The 24698-nt window shown below is 51.6% G+C and overlaps 1 protein-coding gene across 1 annotated transcript in view; it reads left to right on the top strand.

Annotated features, from left to right (window-relative positions):
• SMPD3 (sphingomyelin phosphodiesterase 3) overlaps positions 1-24698 on the top strand; it is a 77736-nt gene that overhangs the window by 28353 nt on the left and 24685 nt on the right. Inside the window, exon 2 of the mRNA XM_081107639.1 lies at positions 22973-23042. The gene's annotated coding sequence lies outside the window, so the exon portion shown is untranslated. The remainder of the gene's footprint in view (positions 1-22972; positions 23043-24698) is intronic.

The following is a 24698-nucleotide window of genomic DNA, read 5'->3' as shown; positions in this document are numbered from 1 at the left end:
GGAAGGAGGGAGATCCGACCCAACGCAAGAGTATGTTCTTCCACGGAGCAACATGCGCTTATAAAAAACTGTTATTAGCCCTGGCTGGTTTGGCTCAGTGGATAGAGCATTGGCCCACGGACTGAAGAGTCCCGGGTTTGATTCCGGTCAAGGGCATATGCAAGGGTTGTGGGCTCGATCCCCGGTAGGGGGCATGCAGGAGGCAGCCAATCAATGGTTCTCTTTCACCACTGATGTTTCTATCTCTCTCTCCCTCTCCTTTCCTCTCTGAAATCAATTAAAAAATATTAAAAATTTTTGTTATTAAAGTCTACCATTTAGTGGGCACTTGATGCCTGCCAGACACGTGCTTATTGCATATACCTTCAAAATAATTCTGTGATGTAGGTATCAGACCTATTCCTTGGCTGAAGACACTATGGTTTAGAGAAAGTGTGACTTGGCAAACTTCCCAGAGCTGGTAACCGGCATCTAGGTCTGTCTGATAGGACACCTCTATGGCAATATGTATGTGCTCATTTATTTATATCCCCACTTCATTCCAAACAGACTTTGCGGCAGCTCAGAGGAAGCTGTGTGATACAGCAAAACAACACAAATAATAACAGTGAGGAGGCATGTGAAGAGAGCTCAGAAGGTGCCAGATGTCTTGTAACACATGGGCCACAGACTGGGCTCTGAGCTTCCTAGTAGCCAAAGCAAAGAAAGCCCAATCTCTTCCCCAGTTGTTAGTATTGGTAGCATAAACACAAATCAAACACGGACTAAAGGCCCAAAGAAGCACAGTTTTTCCTAAGTTCAAGTCCAAAAACCAAACAAATGCCTCCCAAGTGACCTCTTAGGGAGGCCTGCGCAGAACAATAGAAAAATCGCAGCGTCTCAGCAATCCCAGCAGCACAGCCAGGGTGGCTGTGGAAGGGGCCAGGAGCTGCGGGTCAGCCCACCCTCTCTCTCAGCTAAGTCATGGCAGCCCTGGGTTCCCCAAGTTGTATGCAGGTTTGATGGTGAGTACAGGAGGTGGAGAAGACAGGATTAGGAAGAGGGAGAAACTGACCCAGATTGTGGTTGAACCTGAGGCTTTAGTGTTCATCAGGGATCGTGGGAGCTGAGATGGCCCCTCGGAGTGGTCCCAAATGAAGCTAAGGGGCCTGGCCTTGCTGGCCCCTGCCCATCAGCCAGTCATTGGTCACAGGCCAACCTCTAGGAGGGGCTTAACCTTGAGGGAGGCAGTTTGCCTCTGCTGAGGACAATTCTCAGGGTGGGACACAGCTGCGAGGTGGTACCTAGGGGATGAATGTACCAGCCCTGAATCGAGGTTTGGGCAGACATTACAAAGAGCTTTTGGGTGCGGTGTTTGTGAATGAGCGGCATTTGTGAATGAGTGTCCCAGAAATCCACAGGCAGCTTTCCAGCCGTGGAGCTTTTGTGGGGACTGTGGCATGCTCCAAGGACACAGGCTTCCTTCCTGGCTTGGACAGTAGGCCCTAGGACCAGCCCAGGTGTCCCTGGAATAGAGCATTGCCTGTGCTCCGACACACCAGGTAGACAGGGCCCAAAGCCCCAAAGCTCTGCTCTTTTGAGCATGGGCAGCAATAACTTCGGCCTAGAAACTTAAAGGTCTGAGCAGAACAACAGAACAATTGCAGCAGTTGCCCACGTAAGGCACACCTACCTACAGAAGTGAAAGTCCAGCAAGCTGCTGGCTTTAGCAGTATTATTGCTTCCTGGTAAACCTGCCAAGATAAACTGTTTGCTAAGCATACAAGGAGGCAGAATGGGGAGGGGGGCGGGGAAGGGGATGAGTTGGGTGGTGCCATTCAGAGGAAACCTGCCAGGTTGAGGAGAAGACAACAATGGGCTTAGACTTGGACTTTGCAGTTTGTCAGTGACATGCTGGATGAGGTCAGGAGGGGTTGCAATGACTTGTGGAGGGAAGAGGGAACAGGGAGTGTGGGCTTGGGACAGCTCAGGGTCTGAGGCCTCAGGGAGAGAGAGGGAGGGAAGGGGCTGGCAGGGGACAGGGGGACACAGGAAGATAGGAAGCACAGAGCAGAGGGAAGGGCTGGCTCTGAGCTGTGTCCGGGAGTGTTTTCATTCACAGCGAGGTATCCTCCCTCACCTGAGGCCAGCAGGAAGCAACCGGCACATGCCTGCTCACCAGGCACAGTGGCGACAGCAACCCTGTTACTTTCTTAATGGAGGTCTGGTCTCGGAGCCTCACGGAAGGCAGAATCCACAGCTCCATTCAGATCCCACTTGGTTCTGCCTGACCTCGCCTAGCTGCCTTCGCTGCGCAGATGTTGTCAGTTTGAATCTGATGCAATGAACTCTTTAAATAGCTACCCTAATGGGTAATCAATCATTTCAGAGCTTTAATACTAAATCAGGCTGTTGGATACATTTGGGGGGAACGCTGCTGTATCTGAGCCCAAAGCTCCCCTTTCTCTTTTACTTCGTGAAGCAGCGCGTGTCACATTAAACACCTAATAGGCTGAGACAGATCTCTGTGACCTAAAAAAGGAAAAAAGCTGAAGAGGTAGACTCCCCAAATTACCTAGGTAATTTATAGATCTTTTACATTAGGCTCGTCACCTGAAGAGCACGTATAAAGGACAGCAAAACAGAGTTCCATGTTGATATTTAAAAGAAGGGTCTGCTATAAATCCGTTTTAAAGTCAAGACTGAAATAATATAAACACAGCAGCCGCGGTTACACTTTTCAGGTTACCCGAGCAGGGAGGAGTTCTAAGGGGTAAGGTAGTTTCTATAGATAGATCTCCTGCAAACCCCCGAGAAGCCCACTGTGAACCTTCCATCCAGAGAAACAAACCATCCGCAAACCTGCGGAGCTGGCTGAAGCCACAGCCTGGCCGGCAGCCTCTCCCTCTCAGCCACTCGCAGGTTCCCCCAGCTGTGAGCCCGGCCTCTAGCCCAGGGATGGCGAACCTTTTGAGCTCGGCGTGTCAGCATTTTGAAAAACCCTAACTTAACTCTGGTGCCGTGTCACATATAGAAAATTTTTGATATTTGCAACCATAGTAAAACAAAGAAATATTTTTGATATTTATTTTATATATTTAAATGCCATTTAACAAAGAAAAATCAACCAAAAAAATGAGTTCGCGTGTCAGAGGTGACACGTGTCATAGGTTCGCCATCACTGCTCTAGGGACTACTCCCTGCTGCCTCCACCCCTGCGCACTCTCCTCTCGGGGTCCCCCGACCCCATGCTCTCCCGGTCACCTCTCTGCTGGCTCCTTAGGCTTCTCCATGGAGTCTGTTTCCTCAAACTTGAATGTCAGTGACTCCTGGAGCTTCTTCCTGGCCCTGGCCCTGTGCTCGCCCTGTGGGACCTTGTCCATTTTTTGGCTTCAGTTACGGGCCAGCACACAGGCATGCACATTTCTATCTCGGGCTTGATTCTCTCCCTAACTGTGCCCTTTTATGTCCCATGCTCTCATGGGCAGGTCCACCTGAATGTCCCACAGGCACCGCAGTTGCTACTCGTCCCAGTCTGATTCACCATAGATGCCTAAATCCCTCCCCTCTCCCCCATATCATTTCAAATTCAAGCCTCACCATCTGCCCAAATGCCCAGGCCCACTTCTCCCTGAACCTCCATGTGGTACCAGAGTCTTTATCTCCTGCATCCCTGCCACCATGTCCCTGAGTAACCAAGGCAACCTCTGACCCGGCCCTGCTGCCTCTAAGCCCTGCCCTGATGCAGCCCGTGTGACGTTTGTGGAAGTCAAATGAGATGTGACTGCTGCCAGCCCCCCTCATGCCCCCTCTGTTGACCAGACCCAGGCGCCGGTGCTCCCCCCTACAGAGTGTTGTACATGCCATTTCTTCTGTTCCGACTTAGACACGAATCAGGAAACAAATGCCAGCCTCCAGGCCCCGAGACGGCCACCAGGAAACCTGACCACCTCCCAGATCCCCTCCTCTGTCCACCAGTGGGCGGGCTGAGGTGAGAGAGACAGGCTGGGCCTCACAAAACTGAGCAGAGATGGAGCCTCCATTGGCTAAAGAGGGGACACAGCTGTTCCTTATCTTCCCAAAGACACTCTTAAAAGATTTTCTCCAAGCTCTTAATTAATAAAGAGAGAAGCGAGGATTTTACTGTCCAGGCTGTGCTTTCAAACTACTCTATCATCCCCCCATTACTCACTCAGCCTCACAAAAACAGTTATATTACCAAGTACCTTTAAAAAACGTCCTCGTGATGGGGATGTCGCAGCTACTTGTTTATCTCCCCGCTGCAAGGACCTCACAGGTCACCCAAGTCCACGCACAGCAGAGCCTTATCAGCCAGGGGCCGGGACGTCCAGCGGCCGGAGGTGGGGAAAGAGGCCAGAGCAGGGGACCTGTCTCCGGGCCGAGGTCTGGTAGGCACTCCTTAGAGCCAGCATGGCCAGCCGGTCAAGCCAGGCCTCAGCTGCCCGCCTCTCGGGTGGAAGTCACGGACGGGATGGTGGGGGAGGTTCTCGGTGTGGGAGGCGGAGGGGTCGTCGGTTTTGCAGGACAGGGAACTGAGGCTCAGGAAAGTGAGGGTACTTGTTCTGGTCCCACGCTTGCTGTGCAGCAGCCGCTCAGAGGTTCTGATCCGGACCCGGTCTGCACAGGCCACGCACAACCCATTGGACCTAAAAAACGGGAATTGAACACACACTGGGGAGAAGAGAGGGGGTTATTATGACCTGTTTCCAAAGAAGGAATAAATCCTGTTTTGGGATCCATTATATATCCTGCCACATGTTCATGACTAGCCTGGATTTCTCTGGGTCCACTTATCTTTTTATAGTTTGACCTTTACACAGGAAAAACCTCAATGGTTTTCCACTGTTTTGAATGAGCTGAAATGGATGTATTTTTCTTAATGATTAAAGAATGAAAAACAGCCTGTCACCAGGAGTAACTTTCCCTGGAAGAAGGGCTCACAAAACTACCCCGTGGGATGGGCTCTCGCAGCTGTTTATCTTCCGGCTGCAAGGACTCCTCTGCCCAAGGTCTACCCACAAGGACGGGGCTTCATCCTGGATTCAGGAGTGGGGAGAGTAGCCCCACCCGGCCCTCAGAGTTACCCAAACTTCAAAGGCCAGCACAGGAACAGGCGGCCCCACAGAGAGCTGATGGGACAGTGAGAGCGTCACCACCACCTTCCAGGGCAGTGGTTCTCAACCTTGGCTGCACATGAGAATCACCTGGGAATCTTTTTAAAATCCTGATTTCTGGGCCTCCTCCTCCGGAAATTCTGTTTCTTTGTTACTAACGTTGTGGCCCCACCCCATAACAAAGAAACAGAATTTCCGGAGGAGGAGGCCCAGAAATCAGGATTTTAAAAAGATTCCCAGGAGATTCTCATGTGCAGCCAAGGTTGAGAACCACTGTTCCAGGGCATCACCTGAGCTGAGCCCAGTGGGTCCACCTGTTGTCAGAGAGCAGGCATTGCACACAAGCACTCCACCCAGAACTGGAGGGAAGCAGAGAGTGACATGAAAAAAGCATCCACAGCCCAGATGGTGTGGTTCAGTGGTTGAGCTTCGACCTATGGACCAGGAGGTCATGATTCAATTCCCAGTCAGGGCACATGCCTGGGTTTCTGGCTTGATTCCCAGTGGGGGGCATGCAGGAGGCAGCCGATCAATGATTCTCTCTCATCATTGCTGTTTCTATCTCTCCCTTCCTCTCTCTCAAAAAAAAAAAAAAAAAGTGAGTACATAGTCGGTGCTCAATAAACATGGTTCTGTTCACTCTTCATGAGCTGAAACTTTCCAAAGCACAACCTCCTGACATGTATCCTACATGCCTTCTTAAGCAACATGGACGGAATACTATTTCACCCTGTCTTCCTAGCTGGGGGCTCCTATTTACAGAAATATGGCGATCATGCAGTATCAGTCTTGAGTGGGAATCGGGAGCATGCCCAGGCCAATTTCTCACCGTGATGATCTCACACATTTGAGATTTGCAGAGACGCTTACCTTGTGCTTTTTCTCTTGGTTTGGTTTTTATTTTATTGAAACCAAGTTGCCGAAACCGGTTTGGCTCACTGGATAGAGCGTCGGCCTGCGGACTGAAAGGTCCCAGGTTCGATTCCGGTCAAGGGCATGTACCTGGGTTGCGGGCACATCCCCAGTGGGAGATGTGCAGGAGGCGGCTGATCGATGTTTCTCTCTCATCGATGTTTCTAACTCTCTATCTCTCTCCCTTCCTCTCTGTAAAAAAATCAATAAAATATATTTTTAAAAAAAAAAAAGAAAGAAAGAAACGAAGTTACAACGTTTGTCAGAACCGTGTGTTAAATGAACGTTGGCTCTGAGGGAGGGCTTCGAGTCTCTCCTTACAAAGCGAAGCATGCTGGAACCGGGGGTGCTGTGGCCGCTGTCGGCTGCTCAGAGCTGCTTTCTGTTTACTTTTGGATTCCAGCTCTGCTTTCCTGATCTTAACCTTTCTGTGTGTTTGGTGTTTGGTGGTTTGGCCACTTGCAGGACTTGGCAGCTGTCGTCGGGTGCTGCGCTGAGGGCCCTCTGAGTACTGTTGTTGGTCCTCGTGAAGCTGAGGTGGGGGCTTGGCGGCCTCTTCGGGGCCTTCTCAGCCTTGATTCTCACAGTCCTCAGGGGACAGGCAGGACTCGCCTGAACGCCCCGCTTCTCACACAGCGTCAGGGAGGCCGTGAGGCTTGCTCGACTGGGGGACTAAGCTCAGCCCCTCTCCTGTGGGTGTAAAACCTGTGTCAAGGTGGGAGAGGGAGCTGGTGGGCCCCTCGGCCTCCAGGGCACGATGTTACCCACAGTAATCACCACCACCGCCTCCGTTAGCTCTGCGCCAGGCACAGGGCAGAACTGTGTGCGCTTTACCTCAGGACCCCGAGAGCTGGTGCCACTGAGGAACTGCTCAAACGCTTACTCGGGCGATGAAAAAAACCGAGGAGCAGGGAGGAAGCCTGACCTACCCAAAGCCTCTCACCAGGCATGAGAGCTGCTGCCATGTGCGCTCTCCTCGCGTCGGACACAACTGCCCAACACAGACCCAGCTTGGGCCAGACATAGGCACCCACAGGGCCCTACCTTGGCCATCGGTGATGTCTTGTTCGCAAATGCATCCCTCCTCCTGGCGGCTTGACGGCCCTCTGCCCTCACTGCACCCAACCCCCAGGCTCCCCGACCTCAGGAGCCTCCCTGAGACGCTGCCCACCTGGGCCCAGGGCTCCATTTCTCAGGAAAGGCATTCTCTGCAGGGCAAACGATCCCTCTAGAGAGCGTTCCAGCAAATGCTGAATGAAACACAAAGGGTCTTTAGAGAAGCACAGGAACCTGCACTAACTGAGGACAAAAGGCAGCTGCAAACCAGCTAGGAAAACACAGTGCCTGCTCCAACCCCACCCTGAAGCCTGCTGCGGGGACAGGTCAGCTTTCTCACTGCGGGTCCCCCCGCTTCCCTCCCTCCCCCACCGCGCAGGGCCCACCCGCAGGACAGCTGACAGGGCCCCCGATGGGCACTCCATCCGAAGGGCCATGACAGGTCCCTCTAAAAAGAAGCCCAGCGTTAAAACTGGATTTATCCACCCAATGCTTCATAACTGCCCACGGCCCCTGGGCAGGTCCGTCCAGGGACTCTCCACCAAAAAACCTGGCAGATTAGGTTATTGTCATCCAGAGCTCCGGAAAGGCTCCCACTAAGTTGCGAGCAGTATTTGTCACTTTGTGGCTATTTCCCCCCTTGTTAGCTTGTGGGTTATTATCTCCCCACACTCACTGCGTGGCTCTAGCAGCAGGCAGGCACCCAGAGATGCCGAGAATCTGTCCCTACTCTCCTGACTTCTCAACCCAGGGGAGACAGAGCTACGGCTGAGTTCTTTTTGTGCAAAATGGACCAGGCACGGCCGAGGCAGAACAGAGAAATAGAACGCCAGGGGACGCTGGACACCGGGGTCCTGGTCCGAGGCCTTGGCTTGCTCGCCACGGGAAGTGATTCACTCAGCAGTAATCCGATGGGACGGGAGCCACCCCGGCTTCACCCAGGTTTTAGTGGATGTGTCTGTCATTGTCACCCAAACCTAGCCTCTCGCAAAAAAATTCCAAAATCCACCTCTTCCTTTTCTAGATATTCTGAAAACGTCTCCCCCACTTCCCCAGAAGCTTCCTCCGCCTCCCTTGCTTTTATAAAACCACAAATAAATACTCACGAATCGGTATCCTATGTCCACTTCAGTAGCTGAACCTGTGTTATTCTGCTTCCCTTTTCACCTGGGGTTACGGGAAGCGCAGACCTAAATTCAGAGCTTGGTCACAAAAGCTATTCTAATTAGAAAATGTGTATTCTCTTTTTTTTACTGGGTTCTCATTTCCCAATTCTATTTTACTGTAATACATCACTGTCATATCTTTTGTTATAAACCTTCACAAGTATTTTTTGATAAGAGGAGGAGAATAAATGAAGTCAATTTTTAAAAGGAGTCCTCTCAGAGTATCCTTTCAAAAGAGATTATTGATCATTTAAATTATCCTTGTCCAAGGAAGATGGCTTTCTTTAATTTATGCCAAGAGCAGGGTTTTCTGCGTTTCCATGATACTGCCTCAGACGTGAATTTGGTAAATGGATGGGACAGTTCTCATTGCCGACGTTTTATTTTCCTTTTAATGCCCCGAGCAACCTATGTGTGAATCAATGCATCTTTCCAAGCTACAGTTATGGCTCAGCAATAATTATAATGTGCCTGAACCAGCACTTCAAATGTCCCCTTTAATCTTTCTTGATCCTTTTCTGGGCCCCACACCCCGATCTCCCTGAGAATGAATCTGAAGACTATATTAATGAGCAAACAGCCTGGAACACCCATCTGATTTTAGAGGCTGCCCTCCGGCGAGCCTTAAATCCTCAGCCTCCACCACCTGCCCCCATGCCCTGATGTTCTGCCCTGAGCACCTTTCATTCCTACCAGCTGATTGTGTGCAGCAAATGTTTGTAAATGTCGGCGTGGCCCGTGTCTCCTCCACGCTACAGTGAGCTTCCGCCCCCTGAAACTGTGTTTTCTGAGTCTTTTGTGTCTCCTAATGGTGCCTGGAACATTTTGCACATGATAAGGAACTCAAATAAAATGAACAATAAGCGTCCCCAACCAGCTAGAGCTTTTTACGAGGCTCTCAATGAAAACCCTGAAGCGCATCGACGTCTGATACAGGCAAACATCTGGAGATGCCAGTGGCAGATGCCCAATTATGCTGAGGCTGATGAATGGGCACGAAGTTATTTAGGGCTGGTGAGCATCTCTCAGCTGGGCCTGCTGCTACCGTGGCGACAGGCTTCCCCCTGCCCAGGGCACAGTCCTGGCAGGGAGAGGGCTGGGAGGGCTTGCTCATCCTCCCCCAGGCCAAGCTATCCCAGCTGACTGACACCAGGGTCTGCTGCCCTGTCCCCCAGGAAGAGGAGGGTGGGTTAGATTTATTTTCTCACTCACTTCTCCATTTCACAGAAATATCATGTTTTCCAGACGAAAGTGTTAATTATACCAGAAGCACCATCAAATGGTACTAAGTGTAACTAGATGTTAGGAGGTTGACGTGTATATTGTTTCAAGCAGCTCCATGATTTATTATCTAATTTAGATAAACGGCAAATAGTGATATCATAATAGCCCCCTTTTATTCTGGTTTACGCCTCATTGTCTCTGGGTAGAGAATAAGAAATGAATCATCCAACAGGCTCCATGGGCTCTAGCGTCAGACCCAAGAGACTTCGAACCCCAGCCCGGCTGCGGGGCAAGGGCAGGAGCTGTGACTGCTGGGTCTTCTCAGACCCTTTTGGAGCCTCAGGGTTGAGGCCTGGTGAGGCAAGGCACAGGGCACTGTGTCGGCGTGAAGGAAGATCGTACTCCCGATATTAGTTGTTAAGTGCTGGGCGGAGAGAGAGGTGACTCTGATTTCCACTCTCAGGGTGGGGCCCAGCGGGGAGAGGCTCAGGCGTCCGTGTCAGCCTCTGAATTGTCCTCTCCGAGGAGGGGGGTGACGCGGGAGTTTCACATGGAAGGGCTGTGCCTGGGGGGGAGGGGGGGTGCCATCGTGCGGCTGAGCTGGCATTCTCCAGGGCCCGTGCCATGTGTACTTACGGTTCTGAAAGAGGAAAAGGGCTTTCAGGCCACACGCTTTACCCCAAGTCACCATTTTCATCTGCGTGCAGCTCAGTTCACTCATAAGGCCTCGCAGACAGAATGATTCTGTGCCTCGCGGCCATGAGCGACACCTGGCCAGGCAGCGGCAGGGCCACGGGCACCGTGCAGCCCAGGCCAGCGGGGCGGAAGATGCGGGGTGGCCGTGTGTCCCGAGGCTGCGACCTAGAACCTCGCCCGAACACCTGCCGTGGGAAAGAAACCCTGCAGTCCCCACCCACGGGTAGTGCCTTAGAAATAGGTCTTCACCCAAACGCTACAGATGCCACAAAAGATAAATCTCCAAAGTTAAACATCAAACCCGGAGGAAAACCCCACACTCTGAGAGTTGCCAGTATCAGGGTGAGAGCCAGCTTCTACCCCAGCGTGGCCCGCGGGGCCCTGAAGTCTGGACACGTGACTAGGGTAACGGGACGCTCAGGGCTGCCCCACTTCTGCTGCTGCCCAGGATGAGGTCTCCCGCCCAGCGTCCAGGTCACTGGAGTGGCCCTGCCAAGTACTAGCACCCGTCCATTTCCTGTGGAAAGCTTTCTTTTCTACGTTATATTCTTGGAAACAGTGTCTCGGGCTGTTGTGACACCAGATTCTATACTGGGCAGGGCTGCAAACATGACGGGGGGCGGGGGGGAGCACGGGTGACTCCCGCCCTCCTCCCTGAGGGGACCCTGGATTGTCCCTGCAGTCCTGCTCCTGCCGGTTCCTTGCCAGACCCTCCGCTACCCCACCCCCTGCACCCTCGCCCTTGCCTTTGCTAAGCTGTGGTCACGGGGATTCCAGGAGAAAGCAGAAACCAGGTGAGGTGCTGCGGCCTCGCCAGGAAGGACTGGTGCTGCCTGCAAATTAAGTGCATGGGCTTTCCGACAGCCCTTCCCGGCCCTCTGCCTCCTGTGTCACCCCTCTAGCCACAGGCACTCCGTAAGTGCTGTCACAGAGAAGGGGGGCCTTCTCTTCGTGACAGGAAGATGGGGTGAAGGATTTCAAACCAGCCCAGCCCTGGTTTTTAAAGGAGTTGGGGTAAATTATCATGCAAACCATCAAAATCGGCAAGTCCATTCATTTCAAATGTTTGTTTTCCGTAAAGAATTAGGCTTGGAAAGAAATTAATCACACCAAATCCACTTCCGAAATGCTTCCAGCTCCCATGATCACGAATAATGATTCGAAGAAAAGACTTAAAAATCCTGCATGTTGAGAGCTCATGTTTGGTATTTAACGGATTCAACCAGCCTTCCTGACACCAAGAAATAGCATCCCTCCAGGGCAGTGGCTTGGTCTTCGCGTTTTCAGGCGTAAATGGAGACAGAGGTAGAGGTGAGGCCGGGGCACTTTTGTTTACCCGGAGCTCAGTTCCCACCTGCAACAAATTTGCACTGGTCTCTGCTATGAGCCAGGTGCTGTTCTAAGTGTCACAGATCCAACTGTGAGCAAAACAGACATAACCCCTGCCTTCATGGGGCTGTGCCTTCCAGTGCAGGCCGAAGGACAGGATGGAAATGCATAATGTGTTCAGTGGTGATGTCTTAGAAAGAAAAATGGAGCAGGACAAGGAGAGAGGGTGATGGAAGGGAATGTTATTCTGTACAGAGTGACACAGGCTATTCCAAGGAGGTGACATTTAAGTAGGGATGTGAAGAGAGTGAAGAAGTGAGCCACGTGGGCATTCGAGGGCAGAAAACTACAGAAAGAAAGGACCTGGGGTGGGAGGGGCATGGCACTTGGTGTACTGCACCCTGATACAGCGTCTACAAATCCACTCTCCGGCCTCAAGAGGGAAAACTAGCTCATCATCATTACAGAACAAAGCCTCCTCGCCAGCAAGCCAGCAGAGCTCCTCTCAGTCCTGATGAGCCATTCTCGCCTTTCTCAGCATCTTCCTGGAAGCCTCCTAATTCAGCACACGGACTTCCCAGGGGAGATGCGTTCCAGCTGGGGGTTGCATTCCCGACTGAGATGCCAGCGTCCAGTGAAGAAAGGCTCTGACCAGCCAGTGCCTTAAACACTCAGTCACCCCCCACTGTGCTCCGTAATAGCCAGACCACTGGGAGGAAGCCCCACACCTTCACCAGGAGCGTGCGTGCGCGTCCACTGCCGGCACTGACCTCAGGGGGCCCCACTCTGCGGGGCTCCTGCAGCCGGTGCCAAGACCAAACGCCTGCCTGAATCATGATTCTGGCCTGAAGCTTGTCCTCAGGTTATGACAGATGTGCATGCCAGAATCATCTTAGCACCGGATGCAGCCCCACAAATTACTTTTGTTTTCCGGGTCAGAGGAAGGTCGCCAGCCAGCCCTGGTGCCGGAGAAGAGAAGGGGTGTCAGAGGAGCTCACAGGCAAGTCGACGAGGCAGGCTCCTGAAGCTAAGGGGATCTCTGGAACGGTGTTGGCTCCTAGTGGCCTTGGTGAGTTTGCAGAGAAGTGTCTACTGTGGGCCGGGGATCACTGTTGGTCAGCTAGGCTGGCAGTGGAAGAAGGAAGGGAGAGAAACTTCAATCCAACCCAAAAGTAACAGATCCAGTCACCAGCACCCAGTAACCTGATTATTTGGCCTATGTGACTCCCAAACCACCAGTCAGAAGAGAAATTCTTCCCCACTCTGAACTGATCCTGTACAGGAGCTGAGAGTCTTACACCCTCAGGCACAGAAGGGCAGGAATGGCCAGCCCTGAATCTCCCAGCTTCACTTTGAACAGGGCAGCGTTGCGGTATCTAGGCACCTTTGTCAGGATTTGAAGGATGTGACCATGACAGGGTGAGGCTGTAGGTGTGCACACGGCCAGTCTGAAAGGTGCCCCCATCTGTGCTTGAAGCACAAGAGTGTGTGTACCTACAATATGGTACTGAAAACCTTTGCCTCTTCCACTAATTTTTTAAAAACTATATATTTTATTGATTTTTTACAGAGAGGAAGGGAGAGGGACAGAGAGTTAGGAACATCAATGAGAGAGAAACATGGATCAGCTGTCTCCTGCACACCCCCTACTGGGGATGTGCCCGCAACCAAGGTACATGCCCTTGACCAGAATCGAACCTGGGACCCTTCAGTCTGCAGGCTGACGCTCTATCCACTGAACCAAACCAGCCAGGGCCCAATTTTTTTTTTTTTAATGTTAGAAAGTGCAGGTTGATTTTTGTCTGAGTCTATTCCAACTGCCACTGTTTTCTAACTCATTGGACCAGCTTCTGTATCTTGATAAATGGTACTTGAAGCCACCATATTGAATTAGGAGCTGATTATATCTGATTTACCATCTAATAGGGTTAGGTCCATTTCCTGGGATATAGCAGAAGGGCCTGATGGTCCCCAAGCTGACCCATAATTACCTCTTAAAGTTAGAGCCCAAATGCGTCCTGTCATCAAGGTCCCCAACTAAGGCGGGACACCCCAGCAGAGCTACATAGGACTAGACAAAAAGCACCATGATTTCTGGAACCTCAACAGAGCCCTTGACCCTCACCCAGGACCACATCACCCCTGATGCATGTATCTGAGGGTGGCCCCCTTCCAGTGGCCACTTGCGGAAGGCAGGAAGTGGGACCAAGAGGCTCTGTGGCAGGGTGGATTGAGAAGAGCTCTTGTTTCAGAGTCAGATGGACCTGGGTTCAAATCCCAGCTCCTCCACTGTGATCTTGGGCTGTAAGCTTTTCCTCTCTGGGCCTCAGTTTCCTCAGCGATAAAATGGTGAAGACACTAGTAGAGGCACTGCTGGGGTGTAAGTGGGGAGGTGTGATGACAGCAGGAACTTGGCCTTAGCCCCATGGAGCCAGGGGCTTCAGAGCATCGTGGACGTCACGGACACACCCACTTGTAACGAGGTGCTCCGCTCTGGCCATGGTCACTACAGAAGCAATGCTGATACCTGGCCACTGGCTGAATCTTCCAATGAAAGAGGACAGGCAACCTGGCAGTCAGGACAAAAAAAACAGCTGACTGGGCCCAGTGGGTGTGGCTCAGTGGTTGAAGCAGGAGGTCACGGTTTGATTCCTGGTCAGGGCACATGCCCGGGTTGTGGGCTCGATCCCCAGGAGGGGGTATGCAGGAGGCAGGCGATTGAAGATTCTCTCTCATCGCTGATGTTTCTATCTCTCTCCCTCTCTGAAATCAATAAAAATATAAAAAACAAACAAAACAAGAAACAGCTGATTTGGCTCCAAGTCCCCTAAGAAGAATGGGGGCACCCCCCCCCCCACATTGCAGTCAGCTGGCTCTGGGGGAGCCTGGACCTGGAGGATCCGTCTATGTCAGAGTCCCCAAGATGGGACCCCATGGCACTAGAAGGGACTCCAGTCCCATTCCCCTCCCTCCCAGGTAGCATCGGTGCTGGGGGTGGGGCGGACACCAGGGACTAACATTCATAAATGAAGCAAGGAGGTGGCCAGAGGTGCCATCGGGCAGTGGTCCCTCCTGCCTCGTCTCGCACCTCCACCCTGAACCCAGAGTAGGAGCCCTGGTGGTAGCAGAGGCCAGCAGGGCCCCAGCCTGCAGCCGAGCCAGGCCTGACTCTGAATCCTGAAGTGACCCGGAGGGACAGTTTATTCCTTCGGTGTTTGAGTGACAGTCCGAGAGCTGTGAGGCACGGGGAGGGGCTCTGCGGGCCTGAGGAGCCCGAAGGATCTGCTCTCTTTGTTCAGAGCCAACAACTACAGGCTTAGTGTTTAAAAACGTCTGAGTCAACAGAGGGACTGTTTATCAATATTTAAAAACAGAAATGTAATTAGAGGTTGGCGAACCCCCAGAGCTCCTGGCCACGATGTCAAAGGCTTCCTTGACCCGGAGCCGGGAACAGCATGCACAGCGACCGCAGACACGGTCTGCCACAGTGCGCTCGGCCGCAAACCCCGCGGACAGGCGCCCACCAGGGCTCATAGCGGAGTCTGTGGCTAATGGAACGGCATTTCACATGTGTGCGCATGTTTTCATTCCTAGGTGGTTTTTCTTTCTAAACTTGGTAATACAGGCATTCTATTTTAAGAACACTAATTACTGCCCAATGTTAATGTAACTAATGTGAACCAAAAAGCCCAACTTTGAACTGAGGAAAGGAAACACAAGTAATTTGTGGGGTAATTTTGTGTTCACGTCCCTCAAGATTGCCTGAGAACATGTGTCTAATGCATTTATTTCTGGTCAAGAGAAGTGAATAAGCAGCTTTTCGGTGGGTTCTGGAGAAGGAGGCGCTGGCTGGCCACATCTGCCTCAGAGACGCCGGCGCAGGCCACCTCAGGCCACCTCAGGCCAGGCTCCCCCCTCGGGCCTCAAAGAGGTAGTGTGAGGAAGGTAAAAATAGGGTGAGGGACTCAGCAACAGCTTTGACACATGGTTTTCTCATTCCCGGGACTGCCACATGCAGCCCTCCTTCTCCAGCTATTCTAAGTGAAAAAGAAATGAAGGTTGTCTGAGAAGGAAATAAAAACAGGGCTATATTTTAGCCACCTTTTCTGCATTCTTCCACCTTCTCCCAAGGGCTCCTTTTGGCTCCTCTTTCCACACCAAGCCCAAAGTGGGATGACCCCAAGGTTCTACCCTTGACCCCTTTTCTCCTCTGCCTGCCCTCCTTGAGAACGGGCGTCTACAGCTGTGACTTTATCACGGGGTCCATGTGGTCACAGCCCTGCACGCTCCAGGCACCTGCTCTTGGACGTCATCCCCCCCCCCCACACACACACACACCCAGGGGGCTCTAGGCTGCTGGTACAAAGCCCAGTGGGTGGGCGATCGAGGGGAGGGGTGAGAGCTGTAGAACTGAGCCTTGGAGGATGGGTGCCAAGTGGACCGACCGGGAAGGGTGTTCCAGAGTCAGGGGACAGCATGTGCAAAGGCATGGAGGCGTGAAAGAGCATGGCATGTTCCAGGAAAGTGAGCGCTACAGGTTGGGCTGTCAGAACGAATGAGTAGGAGGAAGGGAAAGGCAGAATTGAGGCTGAGGAGGGCAGGGCCGCACCTCTAAGGGCCCCCATGCCAGATAGGTGGGAAGATCTGTTCTGTGCTCGAAGGGAGGTCTGGAGGTGCTGGACCAGGGCGGAATCAACTCAGAGCTGCTCGTGTGGGAATCACGGGCCTGACACGGAGCGTGATGGAAGCGCTCAGATGCAGGCCTGGTGACGGCAACCGTGCAGGAAGAGATGAGGCCAGGCAAGAGGGGAGCAGGGACTAGAAATGGATGCAGAGCTGCGAGGATTGGCCTTCATTCTGGATAAGACGGGGTGAGGATAAGGGAGGGGCCAAAGACAGAGCAGGGAGGGCAGGCTGGTCAGCTGGGCCCAGGGAACCAGCTCCACCTCCAACCTCCCCCTGCCACTTTCAGGCTCTCTCTCTTCTTTCTTTAACTGCCAACAATACGACACCAAATACTTTTTAATTGCTTAATGTAGTTCCTTGTTTTTAACCTATAAAGAATGAGTAAATTGAATGGCTTCTATTTCCTCCTCAAGCAGAAAAGCAAAGTTACCTACAGTCTCGTGTATATGAATGTCTAGATTTTTTTTCTTGATGAATTAAAAAAAAAAAAAAATAAGACAATTCAGACTCCAGGATGAGGTTTGGTGAAGTCCCTTTAGTGCCCTCCCCGCCCCTGAGAGAGCCTGGGGCTCCCTGGGGGACCCTGACAGGACTCTTTACCTGTGGGATCTGCGGATCTTCCTCACAGCCAGAGGGCATGTTCTTAAACCCTGGGATGATGACATTTTGATAAAGTTTTAAAAACCCATTTCACTTTGCAAGACAAACAGCTAATAAAATAGATTCTTTTTTGGTAACCACCCATACAGCAATCAATCTGTCACTCGGAAGATTGTTTCCCGAGAGGTGTGAAATGAGGCCACTCTGGAGTTCTGTGGGAACAGAGAGCCCCCGGGAAGCCTTCCTTTCACCACCGAAAAGCAGGGAACCTCTCTGATTCAGAGCCCAGGAAAGACCTGGCTAATCAGCTGCTCAATCAATACCAACTTCTGGAAGGCAAGCAGGAGGCAACTGTCCCACCTTTTGCATGCCACCGGCCCATGTCTACCGTCACATCCACATCGTCACATCGTTTCTCTTCAGTTGCCTCTGTTAATTTTCAATTCCATCCCAATTGGGAGGGGGGGGAGTGTTTCCCACACAGGAGGCTTGCAGAGAGCTGGGGGGAGGGAGCTCTGCTGTGCTGTAGCCATTCAAGTAATAACTTAAAACAAAGGGTCATTTTGACACCACCAACAAAAGTCAAAGGACAAGCCTGGGTCATAAAGACACCACCTGAGGCCACATCAGATAAAGAGAACTTCCCCTCACTCCCTCCCTTCAGATTTGCTTGGCTGCCTCCTGTTTTTCTATCTTTATTTTCCCTTAGTCATCATTTTCTCACAGCTTTAAAAAAAAAAAAAAGTCCCATTATGTTGTACATAGAACACAATTTCATCATCTTAAATCTTTTTTTTTTTTTTTTGCAAAAGATGGACCAGATCTTAGTTACTCAGAACCTCCCTCAAAGCAGCTCTAACTGAAGAATTCTGCTATGTTAAACTTAGAAGGGAAGCAGGCTGCTGCAAGTACTGAACAGCAGTATCTGCACACAGTAGGCCCTCAATAAATGTCAACTGTTTTTAATGATGGAATCTTAAAAGCCTTAGGAACAAATAAGATGAACTGGGAGATAACTACTTTGAAATAAATAAATAACCTAATATCACTAACAGAAACATATCAGAACACTGGTAAAACTATAAAAGAATTTTAAGACATCTGGAAGTAGTAGTTGGCATAACTAAAACAACAGAATGAAGAAATCCATGATGTTGAGGATAAAATAAAACATCAAACCAGAAAAAGAAAACAAAATGAGGTTCAAATAACTGATTTGGAAATGGGAAATGGTATCACAGCCCTAAAATAGGAGAGAGAAATAAATGGAATGAGGCATATGATAAGGGAAACATCAGGAAAGAAATAATACAAGAAAAGTTTTCAGAGCCGAAACCGGTTTGGCTCAGTGGATAGAGCGTCGGCCTGCGGACTGAAAGGCCCCAGGTTCGATTCCGGTCAGGGGCATGTACCTGGGTTGCGGGCACATCCCCGGTGGGGGATGTGCAGGAGGCAGCTGGTCGATGTTTCTCTCTCATCGATGTTTCTGACTCTCTATCTCTCTCCCTTCCTCTCTGTAAAAAAATCAATAAAATATATTAAAAAAAAAAAGAAAGAAAAGTTTTCAGAGATGAAAAAATAGCTCATCCTAGAACTAAACACATGGTACCTTTCAAGTTTAACTCTAAGGGAAAGAAGTAAGCATTTGCTAAATTTTTGAATGATAAATTATCTGGCAAGCTAAAGTAAAGGGAGATTTGTTATTTTGGTTTTTTGTTAATTATCACCCACCGAGGATATTTTTTCCATTGATTTTTAAAGAGAGTGAAAGGAAGGGGGAGAGACAGAGAGAGAGAGAAACATCGATGTGAGAGAGACACATCAATTGATTGCTGGGGTTGAGCCTGTAACCGAGGTATTTACACTTAACCAGAAGGGAACCCGTGACCCTTAGTCCACGGGCTGGTGCTCTAACCCCTGAGCACCCGGCTAGGGCATTATTTTGAAATTGGATAAAATGACAAGAGAATTGGCATCATAAATAGTGAAGATAAGATGAACCTCAGGAAAAAATGTGCAATTCTAACCACATATCAGTTATGCTCCTAAACAGGACTTGCTCTGAACAAGTAGAAGAAAACTAAGTCATTTAAAAATTGGGGCGAATTTGTGCAGTTATACTTTTTAAAAACAAAGGAGAATGCCTGACTTTTTATAAAAATGTAAAAGACAAAAGCTGATACAGCATGACACTGGAATTAGAATGAACCAATTGAAAATAAAGAATAATACGTGATCTGAAATGTAATCACTCCGAAGACTTCACCTTCACTCTAATAATTCCCAAATCCTGATCCAGCCCAGTTCTCTGAGTTCTAGGCCTGAATATCCCACGGTCACGTGGTCACATCTTATGCAAATATCCCTCAACACCTGCCTTCCCTCACCTCACCCCTGGTTTGTGAGCAACTTCCGTGCCCATACAGTTGCCTGAGCTGGAAACCTCTCAATTCATTCCTGGTCCTTTCCATGCTCCTCAAGCTCCCCCTCGATCTCATCCATCTGCATTCATCTGCTGGGGCTGCCATAAAGAGAACCACAGGGTGGGTGGTTTAAACAACAGGAATTTACTTTCTTACAGTTCTGGAGGCTCTAAGTCGAAGATCAAGCTTCTGGCCGATTTGGTTTCTGGTGCAATCTTTCTGGCTTGCAGTCTTCACACGGCCTTTCCTCCAGGGGTGTGTGAGGAGGTGGGAGCTTTCTGATGATTGATTTCAGAGAGGAAGGGAGAGGGAGAGATAGAAACATCAATGATGAGAAAGAATCATTGATCAGCTGCCTCCTGCACGCCCCCTACTGGGGATCGAACCTGCAACCTGGGCATGTGCCCTTGACCGGATTTGAACCTGGGACCCTTCAGTCTGCAGGCTGACGCTCTATCCACTGAGCCAAACCAGCGAGGGCTTTCTGATGTCTTTCTTATAAGGATACTAATCCTATCAGATCATGGCTCCTCCCTTATGACCTCATTTAACCTTAATTTCTTTTTAGAGGCCCCATTTCCAAATACAGCCACACTGGGAGTTGGGGCTTCAACATACAAATGGGGGGGGGGGGCAGTGCTGGTGGTAGAGCTCCTCTCACCAGCCAATCCCTAGCAGTTACTCTGGGGTATTTCTTCACCCCACCTAAGGTCATAACCAAATGCACACGTCCATCTGAGCATCCCTGTCCAGCCATGCTTCTTCTCTTACCTTGGTTTTGGGGGTCAAGGGGCAACTCCTTCACCAGAGTTCAGTCAAGACCTTTCCCCAGTGCCAGCAGCTGCTCCACACCCTCACCTCCAGGGACTTCTGCCACCCCAACCTAGTCTCAGATCTGCATGAAGTCTGCCCCGACCTCAGCTGGAGGGCTGTGTGACTGCAACTGCTACCAAACCTCTCTGGGCTTGCACTTTGCTGAAAGCAGCTGGCCCCAGCACCACCATGCCGATCAATCATCCTCGTAGGTGCCAGGCCCTTTGCAAACATTATTTCCAGCCCCATGAAGTCCGTGTTATTATCCTTATTTCAAGAAAGTAGAAACTGAGGCGTGGAGAAATGCCTGGCCGGAGGCCACGACTCGCTGGCCTCGGGAGCCGGCCGGTCCGACTCCACAGCTGTTTCTGGTGCCCAGGCGGTGTCTCGGGAGAGGCAGAGGCATCCAGGAACGTGGACCAAGCTCTGTGTGTCTGGGGACATGGACTCCCTTGGAGCTGCACGTCCATCAGGGGTCAGCCCAGGTGCTGGTCTGTGGTCTAGGGGCCTGTGGGCTGGAGGCCCCTGGTGGACAAGCAGGCAGGCGCGTGCGTAGGACCATGGCTGGCTCTATGGACACTGCCTTGCTGTGCTGGGTACACGGCCCACTTTCCGTGCCCGCCCCCTCGGGCCTCCCGGCCCCACTCCCACTGCCTACTTAAGCAAGAGGCCCCGACTCCACTGGCTCAGGCACCGCCAGCTTCCAGAGTGGGAGAGCCGCACTGCAGGCCTCGCGCCGGGATGAAAGGTCCTTCTGTCTCACCAGTTCCTGCCGGTGCGTTCTGAATGATGCTGCTGAGCTGGGTGGTGGCGGGAGCTGATTCTGCTCACCTGGGAGGGGACTGAGGCGTGTGGCTGGCAGAGGGAGGCTCTGGTGGCATTTCGCCCATTTTAATCCCTGACTTGATGTGATCTTATTTTCAAAGAGGGGGTAAGGCTGTAGTTTGGGAAAGGCCAGAGGAGAGCACATCTCAAAACAGGGTCTGGCTCAGAATACCAACGATCTGACATGTAACTTCAATGTCCTGTAATGTTAAGGTTGTGGAGATTCCATTTCCCCTCAGGAACCCCTCCCTAAATAGTTAGTTCCTGTCATTTAATTCTAATTTTAAAAAACACACTGGGTATTTTTTCCAGAAGGGTTTGGTAAGGGAGCAAGGCTGGACAGCTAGAGGGGCCGGTTTGGGGGACAGTTGAGGGACTGTCCCTGACACACTCTCATTGAGAAGAGGAGTGAGCAGAGGGCAGTGGAGCCGAGTCGCACAGGCCGGGGGGCTCAGGAGAGGCCTGCCTCTTCCCAGGGTTGCCAGCCTGTGGTCTGAGGTCAGGTGAGCCCAGCAAGAGGGTGAAGGACAGAGGTTCATGCAGGTTGCAACCCTGGCAGATGTCACAGGGACAGGGACAGGGACAGGACCTCCCCTGGTGGCCAGGACAGCCGCTACCCTCTGACCTCTCAGGAGGCTGGGCTCCCAGGCTGTGGGTGGGAGAGACACCTACCTACCAGATGCTTAACTCGGAGGAAATAAGCCAGGGTGCCCACACTGAAGCAAGGGCCCGTAGGGGAACACAGGTCACCTCGGGTAGAGCTAGGACCTCGGAGCTCCGACTTCCTTCTCCCCTCCCTCATCTGGCAGCACCAAGTACCCATCCCTGCTCATTGGTCCTGGCCGTGGCCATTCAAGACTTTATAGTGACTCCCAGGATTATAGGGGAGGGGGCATCTGAGACTCACAGGTTAAATAACTCGCCCAACACCATTCATGACTGGAACCCAAGTGTCACGGGAGCTTTTCTGTATGGATTCCTAATCAGGAGGGCACCAACCGTTTGCCAAGTGAGGAGTCACTCCTTCCAGTCATTCTGCAAACATCTCTGGCTTGGGGGCAGAGGGACTGGGACTCCAGTTTCAGGTTCTTCTGAAACACTTAGTTTGGGTGACTTTACATAAAAAACAGGGAATGGTCCAGTGGGGAGCTGGGGTGGGAACAGCCTCCCTACCTGGGGTGTGGGATGGTTAGAGGGCTTTGGGCAGGCAGCAGAACTGGCTGGAGAAGGTGGAGAGCCAAGAAGCGCCGCCCCGGAGCCCTCGCCGATGGGGGCTCAACTTCCAGGGCCTGAATCCAGGGATCAGGGCCAGGAGCTAAGATCGGCTGGAAAGTTGGGGTCTGGACTTCGGACTGGGCTAAAGATCCTGCACTGTTTATCTGAAGCCAAAGGGCAAGCTCAGAGGGTTGCCTGGGGCCAGGAATCAGGGGGTGGGACCAGAAATCCGCGCGGGGCCAGGGACCCAGCTAGAAGGGTGGGGCGGGCCAGACAACAGGACCAGCCTAAGAGCCCCCCGTGGGGCACCAGTGACGTGGGCAGAGATCTCAGACTGGGTTTGTGAGTGATGCGGGAAGCTGATAGCAGCCTGCCCTGCCACCCGCCTCGATCTCCGCTGAGCCTCTCCTTCTGAGTCCTGTGTACTTCCCCTCCCTTATCTGCTGCCAACCCCCTAGTTCTTCCTCCCCACAGGCTTCCTCCCCCACCCCACCCTGTCCAGTCCTGGTAACCACTGTTCCTCCTCCTGGGCCTGGCTCAGCTTTCCCCCCACCCCAGGTCTCCCCTGGGGAGAGCTCTGGTTGTCCTGGCTTCACCTATCAGATCAAACCCAGGCCCCGCGGCAGGAGCTCTGAATTGGCCTCTCCCCTCCCCCACCCCGCAGGCTTCCGCCCGCTGCCCGACCTGTCCAAGTCAGTCACACAAACCTCCCTTCCCACCCTCTCTGGCTGCACTAAGTCCACGGGGACAGCGGGGCCCACACCCTCTCCTCGGCGACATGGAGGGTGCGGCAGTGCCTCCTGCAGCCCGGGCGGGGCCCCTGGGCCATTGTACCGGGCTCACCTGTGCCGGGCTGTTCTGCTGCGGGTTGAGCTCCAGCCGCCTCTATAAACCGCTCATCATCTTCTTTCAGGTCCCTGACCCCACAGTGACGTCCACTCTTCAGACAGAAGGAAAAGAAGGTCCCATCGACCCGGCCTCAGGTAAGACAGGGGCTCCTTAGATAATGTTTTATTTAAGCGGTGCTGTGTGAGATTGCTTCAGAAAAGGTTCTGCTGCTTAGTTAAAAGTCTGAAAACACAGCTCTGGGCTCAGCAATCAGGCAGGCAGTTCGGTCCTATTCCGCAGCAGGCCTCCTGTGGAATACAGTGCCCGCAGAGAGGGTATGTCTGATACACCCAAGATGGAGAAAATACAAACTCCTACAATGCGTAAAAAAAAGCATCAAGGCAGCACTTCACAAAAATGAAGGAATACAATTTAAGTATCCAGTAAAATGGAACCAGATATCATTACCCAATAAACTTTTAAATTTTATTTTAATGCTAAAAGCCAGAGCTGGTAGGGATGCTATGAAACAGACACTCTCAAACGAGTTGGGTGGAGAGCAGTTTGGCAATATATATCAGAAGCTTTAAAGTTTACCTGGTAATTCTACTCTCAAATCCATCAATAATTCAAACTTCTGGGCCATTCTCAGGAATAAAAGCAGAAACTAGCAACACAGAGACCCCGACAATGGGGAACCTCAGTCCAGGAACCAGGACAGCAAGACCATTATAAGAACCTTCCCCCTCCCAAACGTTGGCAAATTAAATTTTTTTGGGGGGGAGGGTGTTGCCAGGCTGGGGGTAGAGAGTTTTGAGGGCCCAAGGTGATGGTGACTGGAAGGAAGAACAGAAGAGGAGGTGGATGAGGCTGGCAGTCCACAGGGAGGGGGAAGATGATTGGGATCTTCACTAGGGCCTCAGTGAGAGTGGGTGACAAATGTCACCTTCAGGGGACTGGACAAAAGTGGTGAGGATCTTCTTTGGTGGAACTTGAGGGGGAAGAACAAGCAGAACAAGGGAGAGAGCGCCGGGTCTTTTGTACACTTCCCTAGGAACTTGTCCTGGGTTAGGGACCTTGGTTCTGGACAGCGCTCATTTACATATTTTGAATATGTTTGCATATCATTTGTATTCACCCTTGCTGAGAAAGGTAGAGAGGAAAGGGAAACTCGAGTCAGGTGACCTCATCAGTGGGAAGAGCACATTCTGCAAGGTGTGTGCTGTGTGACATCTGCTCAGATGTCCCCAAGAAATGGATGTTAGTTCTGCTTGTCTGATGCTCATTTCTAGTCTCCCTCACTTCCTTGCCATGGACTGCCTCATTGCTGTGCCCCGCCTCACAGGGACGGAGAAAGGAAAGGAGGGAGGGAATGAGTCTGAGGTCTTGAGCAGGCTGCTGGTACCCAGAAAGCTGGGTTGCTAAAGCCACCCTGGCTGGATTCTAGGTTTGCTGGGGGCAGGGCTGACACTTGACAGTCAGTCATCCAGGTTCCTATTATCTGCCCACTATGTGCACAACACACAGCTAGGATCAGGTGATGGGATGGAATACTTGAGTGCCTGCAAGAGGACACAGAATTAGAACTCAGATCTTGACTTTCCCAGGACTGGAGGTTGAAGTGATTGGGTGGGCACTTCACCCCCTACTCCCTGAGCTCCAAGGCTGCTGGTGTTGGCCATGTGGGCAGAGCCTCTGATCCTGCAGAGACACCCAATAGGGCCACACATAAGGCTCTCCCTCCTTCAGTTTTGAGGGAAGAAACAGACCAACACTGCTGGAGCCTCCTTTCCCTCAGTCCTGTTTCCAGC

Source organism: Myotis nattereri, assembly GCF_964212035.1.
Source record: "Myotis nattereri genome assembly, chromosome: 15".
Taxonomy (NCBI): domain Eukaryota; kingdom Metazoa; phylum Chordata; class Mammalia; order Chiroptera; family Vespertilionidae; genus Myotis; species Myotis nattereri.
The sequence above is the reverse complement of the archived record's forward strand: the minus strand, read 5'-3'. Positions and strand labels throughout refer to the sequence as shown.